The sequence below is a fragment of the Scyliorhinus torazame genome, chromosome 2 (assembly GCF_047496885.1).
Source record: "Scyliorhinus torazame isolate Kashiwa2021f chromosome 2, sScyTor2.1, whole genome shotgun sequence".
Lineage (NCBI taxonomy): Eukaryota > Metazoa > Chordata > Chondrichthyes > Carcharhiniformes > Scyliorhinidae > Scyliorhinus > Scyliorhinus torazame.
The window spans coordinates 255,616,796-255,632,320 of record NC_092708.1 but is presented as its reverse complement, the minus strand read 5'-3'; the positions used below and the strand labels follow the sequence as shown (position 1 = coordinate 255,632,320).

Here is a 15,525-nt window from a genome sequence, read left to right as displayed (position 1 = left end):
CAGCATGTGCACGTCGTTCTTTCAATCAAAACCTAACATATCAACAACTTCTCACTGAGTCATCAATACCATCTACCAATCTCTTTGGTGGGGGCAGGGAAGGAAAGACAGAATTTGTTCAAGTCTCTGGTCTCACTCGATGATGGCTGAATCTGAAAGTTGTGGATTCAAGTCTCACTCCAGAAACTTTTGAGCACAATACAGGCTGACACTCAGACTGACAAGTGTGCTGCACTGTTGGAGGTGCTGTCTTTTGGGCAAGATAGTTCATTTAGGTGTGAAAACCCAGTCATCTATCTCAGGTAAAAGATTCCATGGCACTATATGAAATCATCAAGCGAGTTCCCCAAGCATCCTGGTCAATATTCATCCCTGAATCTAACATTAATAGAACAGATTGTCTGGTCATCACTGCATTTCTTGCGTGTGGGAGCTTGTGGTGTACAAATTTGTTGCCATGTTCCCCACATTATAATAGTGACTACAGTTCAAAAGTAGCTTCGGCTGTAAACAACTTTGGAACATCCCACGGTTGTGAAAGGTGCAAGTCTTTATTTATACAAGAATTTTTTTACTTCAACTGAATAAGCGGATGAAGCCTCTGTTTAAAATCACAGGAAGCACCCAACAATGAGCACTGAGTACTACACTTAATTGTTCCTCATGTGAAATGCTGAAGTCGGACTTGATCTCAACCTTCTCACTCAGAGTAGCCAATGGAGTCAAAAACCACCTTTCCAGACAAGGACAGCAAATGGGTGCTGCATTTAATTCCCAAAATTAAATAACTATCCCCTCTGCCCTACGATCGCCCCTCACTTCCAGCAGTAGCTGATGATCAACATGGCACAATGAAACCTTGCAGGCAGCTATAAATCGGAAAAGTCATGGACAAGAGGAACCCTCCAAAACCACAACTATCCATTGCATTTTAAAATAACCTGCCTTTTCCCTTAATTGACTGAAGATTGTTCCAAAAACATTAAATCGATCCAGGAAATGGGAGTTAAAAAGGAGTCTAAAGCAGCTCTTAACTTGCACTTGGTATTTTATGGAAGATCACTTTTGAACTACCATCATTCTGGACTGTAGAGATAGAGATTGTCATCTTTCTTCATGCACTTACTTCTGTTGCTCCTCTCTCTTCTCGCACGGTGACCAGAACTGTATCCCACACACTGTCAGCCCTGTGTATTATAAAGGCCTGGTGTGTAGCCACAGTACAGTTCTGTAGGTTGTATAGCACAGCACTCGATTAGCTTCCTTAATTACTTCACAGCCTAGACAATTGAAAGTAATCACTGCAAATTTCCCAGGTCCTCTGACACCCCTGTGCTAATGATTTTCTATTTATTGTCGCTTAGAACCCACATCATTCCGCCCCACAGTCCCCCCCCCCCCCACTTTCCCAATGGTGGGCACTAGTTTTTTAAAACAGAATGAACTTGCAATTACACAAGAGGCCCTTTCACAAACTCCAGACACAAGTACTTTTGAAGTGTAGTCACTGTTGTGATGCAAGAAATGTAGCAGCCAAATTGCATACGGCAAGGTTCCACAAATATCAATGGTCAATTCTCATTTTTAATCTGGATGCTAACATTTTCAACTTGTCGACGCCCAAGCTATAGTTACTGAGATTTCACAGGTGAGTGTTTGAGCAATACACTTAAGAAACAGGTTCAAGATCACAGCTAAACATTTCAACCATTCTCCTGATTCCCAGGCTTGTAGATTGAGGGATAAATATTAGCCAGGGTGCTGGGGAGGACTCCTTAAATAGTACAGACATACCATATGGAACCTCAACTTAATGGCTCATATGAAAGATGGCATCTGACACGCCTTCAGTACTGTACTGGCTTGTAATGTCACCCTCAACCTTGTGTTACGGCTGATACTTCACATTTAAGACCATAAGACGTAGCAGCAGAATTAGGCCATTCGGCCCATCGCGACTGCTCCGACATTCTATCATTGCTGATATGTTTCTCATCCCCATTCTCCTGCCTTCTTCCCATAACCCCGGTCCCCTTTTTTTTTTTAAATATAAATTTAGAGTACCCAATAATTTTTTCCAATTAAGGGGCAATTTAGCGTGGCCAGTCCACCTAACCTGCACATCATTGGGTTGTGGGGGTGAAACCCATGCAGACACGGGGAGAATGTGCAAACTCCCCACGGACAGTGACCCAGAGCCAGGATCGAACCCGGGTCCTCAGCAGTGCTAGCCACTGTGCCACCATACAGCCCCGATCCCCTTATTATTAGCAAGAACCTATCTATCTCTGTCTTAAAGACACTCAGTGACTTGGCCTCCACAGCCTTCTGCAGCAGAGTTCCACAGATTCACCACCCTCTGGCTGAAGAAATTCCTCATCTCAGTTTTAAAGAATAGTCCCTTCAATCTGAGGCTGTGCCCTTAGGTTCTGGTTTCTCCTCCTCGTGGAAACATCCTCTCCACATTCACTCTATCTAGGCCTCTCAGTAGTCCGTAAATTTCAATGAGATCCCCCCTCATCCTTCTAAACCCCATTGAGTACAGTCCCAGAGTCCTTAACTGCTCCTCGTATGACATTTCCCATTGTCAGATCTGTTTGGTTGTTTGTCTGCCCAATTTCTTAATAGACATAGGGGGCGGAATCTACCGGAGGTTCACTCCAGTGGGATATTCTGGTTCTCATGCTGACACACGGATTTCCAGTCAACGAGGGGTGCAGTCAGCGGATGCAGGGTCGGTAAATCCAGCCCAAGGCCTTTTCTGTACCCAGTGTCTCTGCTGAGCTTACAATGTAGCTTCTTACTTGTTATTTTTTAATGTATTTTATTCCAAATATAATTAATCCGGGCAACATACACCCCAACTCAATTTTACAGTCTGCGCAGGGTCCCCCCAGCCCCCGCGGTGACAAACTCCACCTCGAACCAGCCACGGACAGTCCCCACCTTTTCTGGAAGCCCTCCGCCGAGCCCCTCAGTTCATATTCCAACTGGAGGAAGGTCCCTTAGCCAGGCGTTGCCGACCACCATTCCAATAAAATTCTCCGCGAGGCAATCAGAGAAGGCCATGTCATCGGCCTTCCTCCCCTCCATCAGCTCCGGCTTCTCCGATATCCCGAAGATCGCCACCATAGGGTCCGGCCCAACCCCCTCTCCCATAATCTTTGTTAACGTCCCGAACACTCCCGCTTCTCACACCCACAAAACATGTGCGCGTGATTCGCTGGCCCCTGCCCACACCTCTCACACTCATCTGCTACCCCGATAGAACCCACTCACTCATCCTCGCCCATGTCATAAGCACCCCGTGTACCACCTTAAACTGCATCAGGCTCATCCTCACACTAGGAGGTCGAATTCACCCTGCGTAAGGCCTCACTCCACACCCCCCAATCTATCTCCCCTCCCAACTCCTCCTCCCACTTCTCCTTGATCCTCACCACCTGCACACACCCCTGCTCTCCCAACCGTCCATAAATGTCCCCAATCCTACCCTACCCTTCCACATGCGGAAGCAGCAACCCTTCAAATAGGGCATGCGTCAGCAGCTTGGGGGAACCCTTTCCACACCTTCTGTGCAAAGTCCCTTACTTGTAAATATCTAAATTTGCTTTCCCTTGGTAGCTTTACCCCTTCCCCAAGCTCCTCTATGCTCGTGAACCTTTCTTCTTGGTACAAATCCCTCGCCCTCACCAACCCCACCTCTCTCCACTTCCTACACATACCATCCGCCCCCCGGCTCAAACCCGTGGTTCTCACATCCCAATGTTAACACCGACATCCCCTCTATCCAAAAACGCCTCCTCAGCTGGTTCCACACCTTAATCGTGGACTGTACAACCAGGCTCTCCGCATATTTCCTTGGTGCCAGCGATAGCGCCGCCGTCACCATAGCCTTCAGGCTGGACCCTCGACAGGACTCTTCCTCGGTCCTAACCCATTCTGCCCCCTCTCCCTCCCACCACCGCCACACAATAATAATGCAGCAAGCTCCCCTTCTGCCTTTGCCTCTGCAACAGGATCCTCTTTAGCTTTAGTACCCTCCCCACCCACACGAACTCTGAAATAACAGTATCCAACTTCCGAACAAAGGCCTTTGGTACAAAAATCGGAAGTGTCTGGAATATGAATAAGAACCTTGGCAGGACATTCATTTTCACCACTTGGGCCGCCCCTGCCAGAGTCAGATGCAACGTATCCCACCTCTTAAAACCCTCCACCAATTTTGTTCAGTTCCAGCACCGTCACCTAGATCTCCAAATACCTGAACCTATTCCTGGCTACCTTGAATGGTAGCCCCCTCCACCAAAGCTGGCTCTCCGACCCAACTCGTTCACCGGGAACACTCACTTCTCGCCACATTCAGCTTATAACCTGAGAAAGCCCCAAACCTCTCTAATAAGCCCATAAACCTCCCCATACTCTTCAGCAAGTCGGACACATACAATATCAGGTCGTCTGCGTATAGTGACACCCGGTGCTCGCTGGGCCCCCTCCTAATCCCATGTCACTCTACTGACCCCAGAAGGGCTCTATCGTTAGCACGAATAGCAGTGGCGACCTGAAACTTTGAATTAATCTCATTGGTCCGTATGCTCGCCACCAGGGCCACATAAACAGGTCACCAATGACACAAACTTCGGCCCGAACCCAAACCTTCCCAGGTACTGCCATGCCACCCGATCAAATGTTTTCTCCGCGTCCATGGACACCACCACCTCCAGTACGCGTCCTCTCGACGGGGTCATAATCACCTTCAAGAATCGCCTTGTACTTTTCAAGAGTTGCCTGCCCTTTACAAAGCCCGTTTGGTCCTCCGCAACCACCCCGGGACACATTCTTCCATTACCCCCACCACCAGCTTGGCCAGTACATTTGCATTTGTGTTTAACAGTGATATGTGCCTGTATGACCTACATACTAATGGCTCCTTCCCCTTCTTTGGTATAAGCGTAATCGTCACCCGTGTCATCGTCTCCGGCAGCTCCTTCTCCAGCACCTCACTGAACGCCCCCAACAGATGCGGTGTCAATTTCACCGCAAACACCTTTTAAAATTCCGCCGGGTAACCATCTGGCTCCCGGAGCCTTTACGGACTTCATCACCCTTATGTTTTCCTTTACCTCCCTCAGCCTGAAAGGCTCCTTTGGCGCCTGCCTCTTTTCTTCCTCCAGGCGGGGAAACTCCAACCCATCTAAGAACCACCCCATATCCCCCTCTTCGTCGACCCCCCCCCCACCCCTCTCCCGGTCCACCCTGTATTCCCTAAACGCCTCATTCATCTTCCTGAGCACTGACACCACCTCCCCCGTCCCTGTCTGTACCCTCAAAATTTCCCTGGATGCAGCCAGCTCCGTAAACGATGACTTGCCTTCTCTCCATACTCATACTGCAACCCCCTCGCCCTGCGCAGCTGCCTCACCACCCTCCCCTTCATCATCAACCTATCGAATTGTCCCTGTAACTTTTTCCTTCTCGCCAATCCATCCGCGGTGGGGGTCCTTGAATACTCCTTGTCCACCTCAACTATCTCGCCCAATAACTGTTCGAGCTTATTACTAGTTAGCCGCTGGTATTTCTTGGTATTTTCTCACAAGATGCCTTGGAGTGTGGAGAATAGTTAAAAACATTGGAGTTGCTTAACGTGACCTGTTTCAAGGCCACTGCTCAAGCACGTCTTGGGGAATCCTGGTAACCGCAGCTCGAGGTCAAAAAAGCTAGCTTCCAGGTCAGAAACAAGAATTGAATGCCTAGTTTACTTTTGGTTTAGCTCCCATAACAAGTCGGAGGTGCCATCTTCTGGATGACACATTAAACTGGGGCCCAGTCTGTCCTCGCAGGCACAGATCAGCACAAGTCACTATTGCAAACAGCAGCAGTAGAGTTCTTCCCAATGTCTTGATCAATATTTACTCTTTAGTGAATACACAACAAATGATCTGGCAATGGACAGTTTCCTAAATTACAACAGTGACTATGTGACTAATTAGAAATGCTTTTGGATTGCTCCAAATTCATTAAAAGCAGAATTTCTTTCATTCCAAGATTCTCTTTCATTGGGACAAACTATTAAGATTTTTATATGAAATCTTCGCCCACACTTTAAGAAGTGCATAAACCATTGTGGCATTTTATAACATATCAAGCTTGAGTTGAGTTGAGTTGAAAACAGGTTGAGTTTTTTATTATTTTTTTAAAATTTAGAATACCCAATTTTTTTCCCAATCAAGGGGGAATTTAGCGTGGCCAATCCACCTACCCTGCACATCTCTTTAGGGTGTGAGGGTGAGACCCACGCAGACACAGAATGTGCAAACTCAGCACGGACAGTGACCCAGGGCAAGGATCGAACGCGGGTCTTCGGTGTAGTGAGGCAGCAGTGCTAACCACTGCACCACCGTGCTGCCCTAGCCTTACAGGTTTAGCTGAATGCTTTGTGCTGTTCAGTCATCCAAATTCATTTGCCAAGGCAGGAAATGCTTTCCAAACCAGAACAAACGGGACATTCTGGGCAGTATTGTGACAGTAATAAATATCACCAAATCACCAGCTGACCAGAGCTGGCTTGCTGATACAAGTTACTCTGTCAGCCCGACAGATATCAAATCACATCACACAGCAGCCCACAAATTCACCTCTGCGCACTGTCACGGTTTCAGTTCAGATTTTGTAATGCTGTATTTAAAATCCATTCCAGAGAAGCTGCTGAGCCTTCAGCATGCAGCTCAGGTAACCACACGATAGGTCACTTAACCAAACAATGCAGTAGCCAGAACAGACAAAAAGCTCTTTCCCCCCTGACCCTTCAGAATTTGGCACCTTTACTATATTGACAAATATATGTTTCAGAAACTATGCTTTCATGTTGAGCAATATCCTCTTTTACAATACTTGTCAACTAATCACATTAAATGCCCACTAGTTACAGATCTGCAGCCTCCAGTACTTCAGCTGTGGGGCGATGCTGGTTTTGTGGAAATGTCACTGGGCTGGTAATCCAAAAGTCCAGGTTAAACTCTCTGGGAACATGAGTTCAAGTCCCACGACTGCAGCTGGCCACGGAGGCTGGTGGAATTTAAAATTAAATTAATATATCTGGAACATGCTAGTCTCAGCAATTGTGACCATGAAAACGATTATTAATGTTTGTAAAAAATCCATCTGGTTCACTAATCTTCTTTAGGCAAGGAAATCTGCCATCCACCTGGTCTGGTCTACTGCACGTGTGACTCCAGACCCACAGCAATGCAACTAACTCAACTGCCCTCTGAAATGGCTCCACAAGACACCCATTTTGAGGGCAATTAATGCTTTGCCAAGGACATCCCATGAAAAATGTCGAAAAATCTGAGAGTAATATTGGTCAACAGCCTTTCTACAGACTAGCGGCGCAAGTCCGTCTAAGCCCCTCCATTTTTTTTTCCAACCTTTAACATGTTCCTTAAGACCTACCCTCTTCGCCCAAGGTTTTGATCATCCACCCTAATATCCCAGTCGGTATCAAATGCTGCTTTAGTTATGAACCTGTGAAGCATCTTGGGATATTTTATTACATTCAAAAATATAAACTGTTGTTGCTGATTATCCTGATCATTGAATTAAACACAAAACAAACATATAATATACCTAGCGTTGCAGATTGTGCTTTACTGAAATTGTAGCACATCATCCTATAATGGAAACCTGCAGGTAATCTTATAAACTAGGACACATGTGTCAGGCTCTGTATACAGTGGTCTCACACACTGGGACATAGCGATAAGAGAGTTGGTGGGGAATAGTCTGTCTCACGCGAGTCAGGGTCCCTGCAGGAGTGAAGTACGGGTGAGGACCTTCTCATGAGGCCATATGGCCCATTGATTCTGCAACACCCCTTGTAAAGGGCAACCTACCTAGGCCCACACCACTACCCTACCCCATAACCCACCCTAATCTTTTGGACACTAAGGGGCAATTTTGCATGGCCAATCCACCTAACCTGCACATCTTTGGGCTGTGGGAGGAATCGAAGCACCCGGAGGAAATCCATGCAGACACAGAGAAAGTGCAAACTCCACAAAGACGGTCACCCAAGGCCGGAATTGAACTTGGGTACCTGACGCTGTGAGGCAGTGCTAACCATTGTGCCACCGTGCCGTCCAACCTAAGACAAAACTCTCCATTCATGGAGATGATCTGCATTTGCATGAGCTCACTCCACATCACATGATCTCAGCCTCTGGGGTGTCGTATCTAGTGTGGCTTACCTAGCCCACAGCCTCCAGGACCTGTCCACCTTATCAAGATATGTGGACCACACAGAAACTAGGAAACACCCATTCAGAATCCAGACAGCTTTCACAATTTAAATCAAATGTGCATCAGTCTGTACAGAATTGATTTTCTATTAATTGTATACCAAATGTCAACATCTGATTGATAAACCACTGCAGACTTCCTTTATTATCAATAATCAATATTGCGGGGGAGGCAGCATGTGGCGCAGTAGTTAGCACTGGGACTGTGGCACTGAGGATCCGGGTTCGGATCCTGGCCCTGGGTCACTGTCCGTGTTGAATTTGCACATTCTCCCCATCTGCGTTGGTTTCACCCCCACAACTCGAAGATGTGCTGGTTAGGTGGATTGGCCATGCTAAAAATTGCCCCTTAATTGGAAAAAAAAAATTGGGTACTCTAAATTTACAAAAATAAAATATGATTTTTTTTTTAAAGTGGGATATCTCCAAAAATTTGGCATTGTTTCAATATTCCAAAATTAATTTGTGCCTACCGTCCAGTGCAGAATGCAGGGCTAGATTTACCTGTGTGATGCATACGTAACAGGGACCACAAGTGCACTCACCCCATGACAGGGTTCCAGAAAGAGAACAAAGACCTTTGAATCCCTGATGAAAGAGAGAGCAAGAAAATGCAAAAGCAGATACAAGGTTTGCATGTATATAGTGCCTTTCATGATATCAGGATGTCCCAGAGCACTTTACATCCAATTGAGTACTATAGGTGGAGTCACTGATGCAATTTACAAAGTGTGGCAGCCAATTTGTGCACATCAAGGTCTGGCAAACAGCAATGTGCTAATGATCAAACATCTATTCTACACAAAAGCAACATTTCTGACAATACATCATCCGCCTAAATGGTTATCTCTGCATTTCCCTCTAAATTAAACTTGCTTGTTAAGATGAATTGGACATTCTGAATTCTCTCTGTGTACCCGCACAGGCCGCAGTGTGGCGACTAGGCACTTTCACAGTCACTTCACTACAATGTTAATGTAAGCCTACTTGCGACGCTAATAAAGATTATAAAATTTGTTACTTCGCCTACTGGGTATTCAGAATTTTCTGTTATTATCTATGCTACTGGTGGGCAGCATGGTGACACAGTCGTTAGCATTGCTGCCTCACAGCAGCGAGGACCCGGGTTCGATCATGCCCTGAGTCACTGTCCATGTGGGGTTTGCACATTCTCTATGTCTGTGTAGGTCTCACCCCACAACCCAAAAGATGTGCAGGGTAGGTGGATTGGCCACACTAAATTACCCCTTAATTGGAAAAAAAAGAATTGGGTATTCTATTCTACTGGTGTCATTTCATGGATAAATATCAACCAGGAACCCAGGAAGTTCTTCCCTGCTCTTCTACAAAGTAGTGTTGTGGGATCTTACATCAATAGCCCAAGAAGGCAGACAGACTGATGGTTACAATTTCAGCTGAAGGACTGAATATATGTTTAAAACTTAGATCTGGCATTTGACATCAACGGTCCACTCCTTTGCTTCAGAATGACATGTTCATAGCACAGAGGCTGGCAGTGCAGTGAGTCTCTCAGGAACAGGTCCTGGCTCATGGTCATGGTACTTTCACCTTGTTCCTGATCACAACAGGGCTGTTGAGACAGGGAAATGGTCAACTTGAACTCATCTTAGGCAACTCCCAGTTACCAATCTCAAAGCAATGTTGATGCAGGCCAAAACAGGTTATCCATTTATCCTGCTAACAGCTAGTGGTGATGAGAACACAGCTATATTGGGGCAGGGGGCGCGGGAATATAAAGGAGAACATTCCTCCATGAACCAATGAAAATCACCCATGTTCAGCTGAAAATTGGAACCAGGTGCTTTTGTCTAATGTGCTTCATACAAACATTTGGATTGGCAGGTCACTCGCCTCTTCAAGGCTGCTCCGCCATTCAGTAAGATCATGGGTGATCTCATTTTAACTTCAACACCACATTCCCTCCTACACCAAATACATGTTCACCATCTCTGCTTTAAAAATATTCAAAGACTCTGCTTCCACTGCCTTTAGAGGAAGTGTTTAAATTCCACCAACTGCCATAGTGGGATTTGAACCCATGCCCATGGAGCATATCCTGGGCCTCTGGATTACTAATCCAATGACATTAGTCCCTATGCCATCATCTCCCCTTCAAATTGCTGAGCTCTTGCCAATGGTCCATCCTTTGCCTCAATACCAAGGTGCTTTTGTGCTGAAATTTTCCCAACCCGCCACCAGATATACAAGCACGCAAATTTCAACACAACTCCCCGGGTCTACTTTAAATTTTAGAGGCCAGCCAGAGATACAGAACTCATTACATAGACTTTGTGACCTCAGCTCTGCCAAACCTTGGTGGTACATGGATTCCAGCCAAGCTCCTATACTATTCAGCTAGCAGGCCATGGAGACATTTACCTCTACTTCTCACTTTTCATAAAATAATGAGTTTTTAAAATGCTAGATTCAATAAAATCTTACATAAAACAAATAGAACATTTGATTTTTGGAAGCGAGTAGAATATCCTAGCTAGGCAATTTATTTAATTCTCTCCTGTTTCAGAACTACAAGCCAATTGTGGTTCAGCTGGTGCCATTTTCACCTGAGTCAAAAAGCTGTGGGTTTAAGCGGGTTTCGATGTTTTAAAAAAATAAATTTAGAGTACCCAATTATTTTTTTCCAATTAAGGGGCAATTTAACATGGCCAATCCACCTAGCCTGCACATCTTTGGGTTGTGGGAGTGAAACCCAGGGAGAATGTGCAAACTCGTGTGCAGTGACCCAGGGCCAGGATAGAACTTGGGTCCTCAGCGCTGTAGGCAGCAGTGCTAACCACTGCGGCACCGTGTTGCCCATGGATTTCCATGTTTCCTACATTATACTAGGGACTATACTTCATTGGCAGATGAGCGCTTTTGGACATTGAGGTTGTGAAAGGTACTTTAGAGTGCAAGTTCTTTCTTTACTAACTGGCAGCAGATCAATTGAGACTTCTTGTAGCTCTCTTAAAGATTAGTCAACACATATCAGATGTTTATTCCACTCAATCCATTAGATAATGTGCAGTTAATTTGTTATACCACGTATGCATGCTGCAAATAAACCCCAGGTGGCATGAGGAGAAGGTCTCCAAGGCTTCTGCTAGAGTTAGCAGCTAGCAATTGCTGAAGTCATTGTAAAGTTGCAACAAGACTGAGCAAACCCAAGCATTTCAAATCAGCACATGCCATTAAAAGGATTTTTACCTTCAATTAGGCCTCAGCGTTATTCTTTGTAACCAGAGGTGGCTGTTGAGGCAACAGGGAAGAAAGCTCAAAGATCCTAACAATTTACCATTGTACACACACACCCCACCCCTTTAGCACCGAGCTCAAGAGGCTCTCCTGTGAAGCATACAACATTTCTGCAGACTCAGTAGCGTGGTGCTGCACTAACAGTGAAACGCGAGGCAAAAACCACTTCTAAAGAAACTCAACTTGCCAAGTTTGCAAATCTCCTCAGCCCGCCTGACAATCAAATCCACACAGCATTAACCAGACACTGAAACCATGTTTCGGAAAACCAATTTAAACTGCCAGCAAGGGAAGATCCGACACTTCTTCAGCATAGAAATACGGGAATGTCAGCATTTGGACAAGAGGTCAGGCAAGCCTGGTGGTAGAATTACTGAGAGTGGCTGTGTCACTACTGATTAAATCAGAAGAGGATGTGCCATGCATTCTCAGAATAACAAATATATCTGCACACCATAGGTCTTTAAAAGTTTATAAAATAGTAAATATTACATCAGCTGTGACCTGAGAACACACTGGTGTCTCTGTATTCAGGTCAACAGGTTTTTTTCTCTCTTCTCTGAAGGTGTAAACCACAGGTGCCAGTAGCTCTGCAACATCTTGTTCAAATAGTCTTTCTTGCTGAGAGACTGAGTAATATAGTATCGCTCCTTCTCAATTCATAAATGCTGCATTCAAATTCAACAAATAAACTGTTTTATTCAGATTCAAACCATTGGATAATAATTCAAAATTTCTCGACCAAATAATACATTCCCAGCTGACTATTCAACTGCGGAGTTTATTGCATCGAAAGTGAATCCTATTCTTGTCCTCTGCCCTTCGGCAAGCTCATTCCAGCAGTCAAACCATTTTGTTCATCCACCATTCCTATTCCAATTTCACATTCAGGCTAGGTGAAATTAGCCAACACTGAGCAGAGATAAAATCAGGAACCGGTCTCATTTATTTGGCTTCATGCCACATCTGATGTGGCATATTTTTCCATCAAAGCTAAGAAAACCAAACTTGTCAAACTTAAATGTGTTGAACATTACCAGTTGGTAGCCAACTCACCTGAGTCACAAGGTTCTGCGTTCAAGTTCCACTCCAGAACTTGAGCACAAAATTATCAGTTGACACTTCAATGCAGTACTGAGCGAGTGCTGCACGGCCAGAGGTGCTGCCTTTCCGATTAGCTGTTAAACAGGTGCTCCATAGTACATCTGACCCATCAGGTGAACGTAAAAAGATCCCATGGCACTAATTCAAAGAGCAGGGGATTTATCCCCAGTGCTCTGGCCAATATTTATCCTCACTAAACATCCCAAAGTACATTATCTCATCAATGTTATATTACTGCGTGCAAATTGGCTGCTGCATTTCCTTCACTACAAAAGTGCTCACACTTCAAAAATCTGTTTTATTGGCTATAAAGCAATTGAGACAACCAGCAAAAGGTGCTGACGCAGGTCTTTCTTTGTGAATTTGCATAGGTCCTTCTCACATACTCAAGATGTACCAAAGCGTTTCACAGCTAATTAATTACCGTTGAAGTATAATCATCATTACGTAGGTACAGAGCAGCCAAATTGTACACTACAATATCTCACAAATAGCAAATGAGGTGCTAACCAATTGTTTTTTGTGTGACATTGGCTGAAGGCAAAATGATTGTCAGGATTTCACGTATTCCCTATTCCCCTTCAACCAGTGCCATGTTTATGTCCACCAGAACTGGTTTGATGTCTTGTCTGAAAGAAAATAGCTTGGAAATAAAAAATGAAAATTGAAGCACTGCTGTTGAAAATTTGCACTTCAGTTGTGGCACAGCCTTGTAAGTTTCTTTTTTAAGAAATCCAACAATCCTTTCAATGGAAAACGTCCATCACCATCCACGTATCAAACGTTCCCCATAATCCTGAGCACCTCATGTTAAATCATCCCTTAATCTATGCTCCAAGAGCAATCTCCCTAGCTTCTCCAGAGATTTAAAACAAAGGAGAAAAATAGATTGTGAAATTGTGAAGTACACAACCCGAATTAATGATTGATCAGAGCGAATACAACCAACATTTAAAAAGTAAAAATAGGCGGTTAAGAGGGAAATATAGAATATAAGCACAGGGTGGTCAAAGGATTAGAACCACTGTTTGTGTGAAGATGAACACCAATATGGTCTGCATCCATGTTGCAATTTTTATGCAATATTGTTATTTGACATGCTTTCAATCCCCTTCCCAATAAGTCAGTTCACTATTTCTAACAAATGCCATGTCACATCTTTACGAACTAGGCTACATTTTCAAAAATCCATGTCCTTTTGATCATCTTTCTTCTTCTCCCCCAGCAGCATGTACAAACACCTTCATTCACTATAAATCAGAACTGATTAACACAAGCTAATTACAGGCAATGTTAAGCACTTGCCCCAAGGCAATCTCTTGTTAAATTGTTGTTTGAACATTGTAATTTGCAAGTCTCCCTCAAAAGTGATTTTAACTGATCATACAGACTCCCAGTATTGAGAATTGTTTAGAGCGAAATCATCACCCAGTCTATGCTGCAAACATCCCCTATGTTTTTCACAGGGGGTTATTACAAAGCAACAATCCTGTCACACAATCCATACTTTAATGTGAGACAACAGATACTTTTTAAAAATTTGTTCATGGGATGTGAGCGTCGCAGGCTGGGGCAGCATCTATTGCCCATCCCTAATTGCCATTGAGGGGACAGTTAAGAGTCAACCACATTACTGTAGCCACCTGGGTTGGCCACTTCCCGACTTTAAAATGGTGACCCGCAAAGACTGCAGGGAAATTTAGTCAAGCCAGGAAAAACTAGCAGGTGCAAAGTTTCCTGCGTATTAAAACTTGCAGAAACCCAGACAGCACTGAAACCAACAGCCATCTGCATATTAATGAGCGATCCCCAGGAACAATTGAAACATTTAAGATAAACAAGGCCAAGCCAGACTCCTCAGCGCCAGCAGGAGCCAAGACAAAGACGACCAACGGACACTTAGGGAACACCGAGCGATCAGGGAACAGCTCCAGTATTGGAGAAATCGATCCAAGTGATCGGAACGCAGTCCAATCACTTAGAACCAGGTACGGGGTCCGCCCAAAGGGGCGTGAAGCCCCTGCGGACTATAAAATAGAGTCCCCAAGTTCAATTTGTCCTTCTTGGCAGGGTCACTCAGCAGATCGAACCAACCCTTGACAGCGAACTGCCTAAGTTTCTGCACCAAACAAGTAAGTCTCCAGTCAACGCACCCTACAAGATAGGCGCTCCTAGCTACTAGTCCGTACCAGCTTTGAAGCCTGCAGATTCAGATCCCGAACGAAAGGCCATTTGTTCCCCTGACCTGGTGGGCCAGTCCAAAGCTAAGTATAGGCCTATAGTGTTAAGAGATAGTCTAGTAAGTAGCGTTTTAGGCACGAGTAGTGATTGACTGTGTATAATAAATGTGTTTTGATTTGAAACTTACTAACTGGTGTATTGAGTTATTGATCAGTACTTGAACTTGAACCTCGTGACGGTATCATAAAGATACCTGGCGACTCTAGAGCAAAGATTATAGAAACAGAGCAAATTAAGTAAAGACGCAACGAGCAACATTTAAGAGCCAACCAAAAGTTAGCAACAGGACACAAATTTCCTTCCCTAAAGGACATTAGTGAAACAGATGGTGAACAATGTCCATAAATTGACACAAAGAACATACAAGAGCGAGATATCCACTACAGTCCCCATTGTACCTGCATAGGTCTGTTACATCAGAAGTGGACAATGCATATGATATAAACAGGATTACACTATTAATCACGCACGCGCGCACACACACCATCAAGACAACTGAAGTTGTTGCAGCACATTTCCCGAATCAACCCTCCTCAGTACTTCAATTGTTCATTTATTTTTAACTTTCCTCTATCCCCCCAGTTCTTATCTTGGCCTGATTATCAAC

At 44.7% G+C, this 15,525-nt stretch overlaps 1 protein-coding gene across 9 annotated transcripts in view; it reads right to left on the bottom strand.

The window, feature by feature from the left end:
• Positions 1–15,525, bottom strand: part of LOC140397579 (bromo adjacent homology domain-containing 1 protein-like) — a 92,931-nt gene that overhangs the window by 68,398 nt on the left and 9,008 nt on the right. Inside the window, exon 1 of one of the 9 annotated variants that reach the window (XM_072486176.1) lies at positions 15,046–15,122. The exons of the other annotated variants lie outside the window; for them this stretch is intronic. The gene's annotated coding sequence lies outside the window, so the exon portion shown is untranslated. Of the gene's footprint in view, positions 1–15,045; positions 15,123–15,525 lie in introns of those variants that run through there. 9 annotated transcript variants of the gene reach the window in all.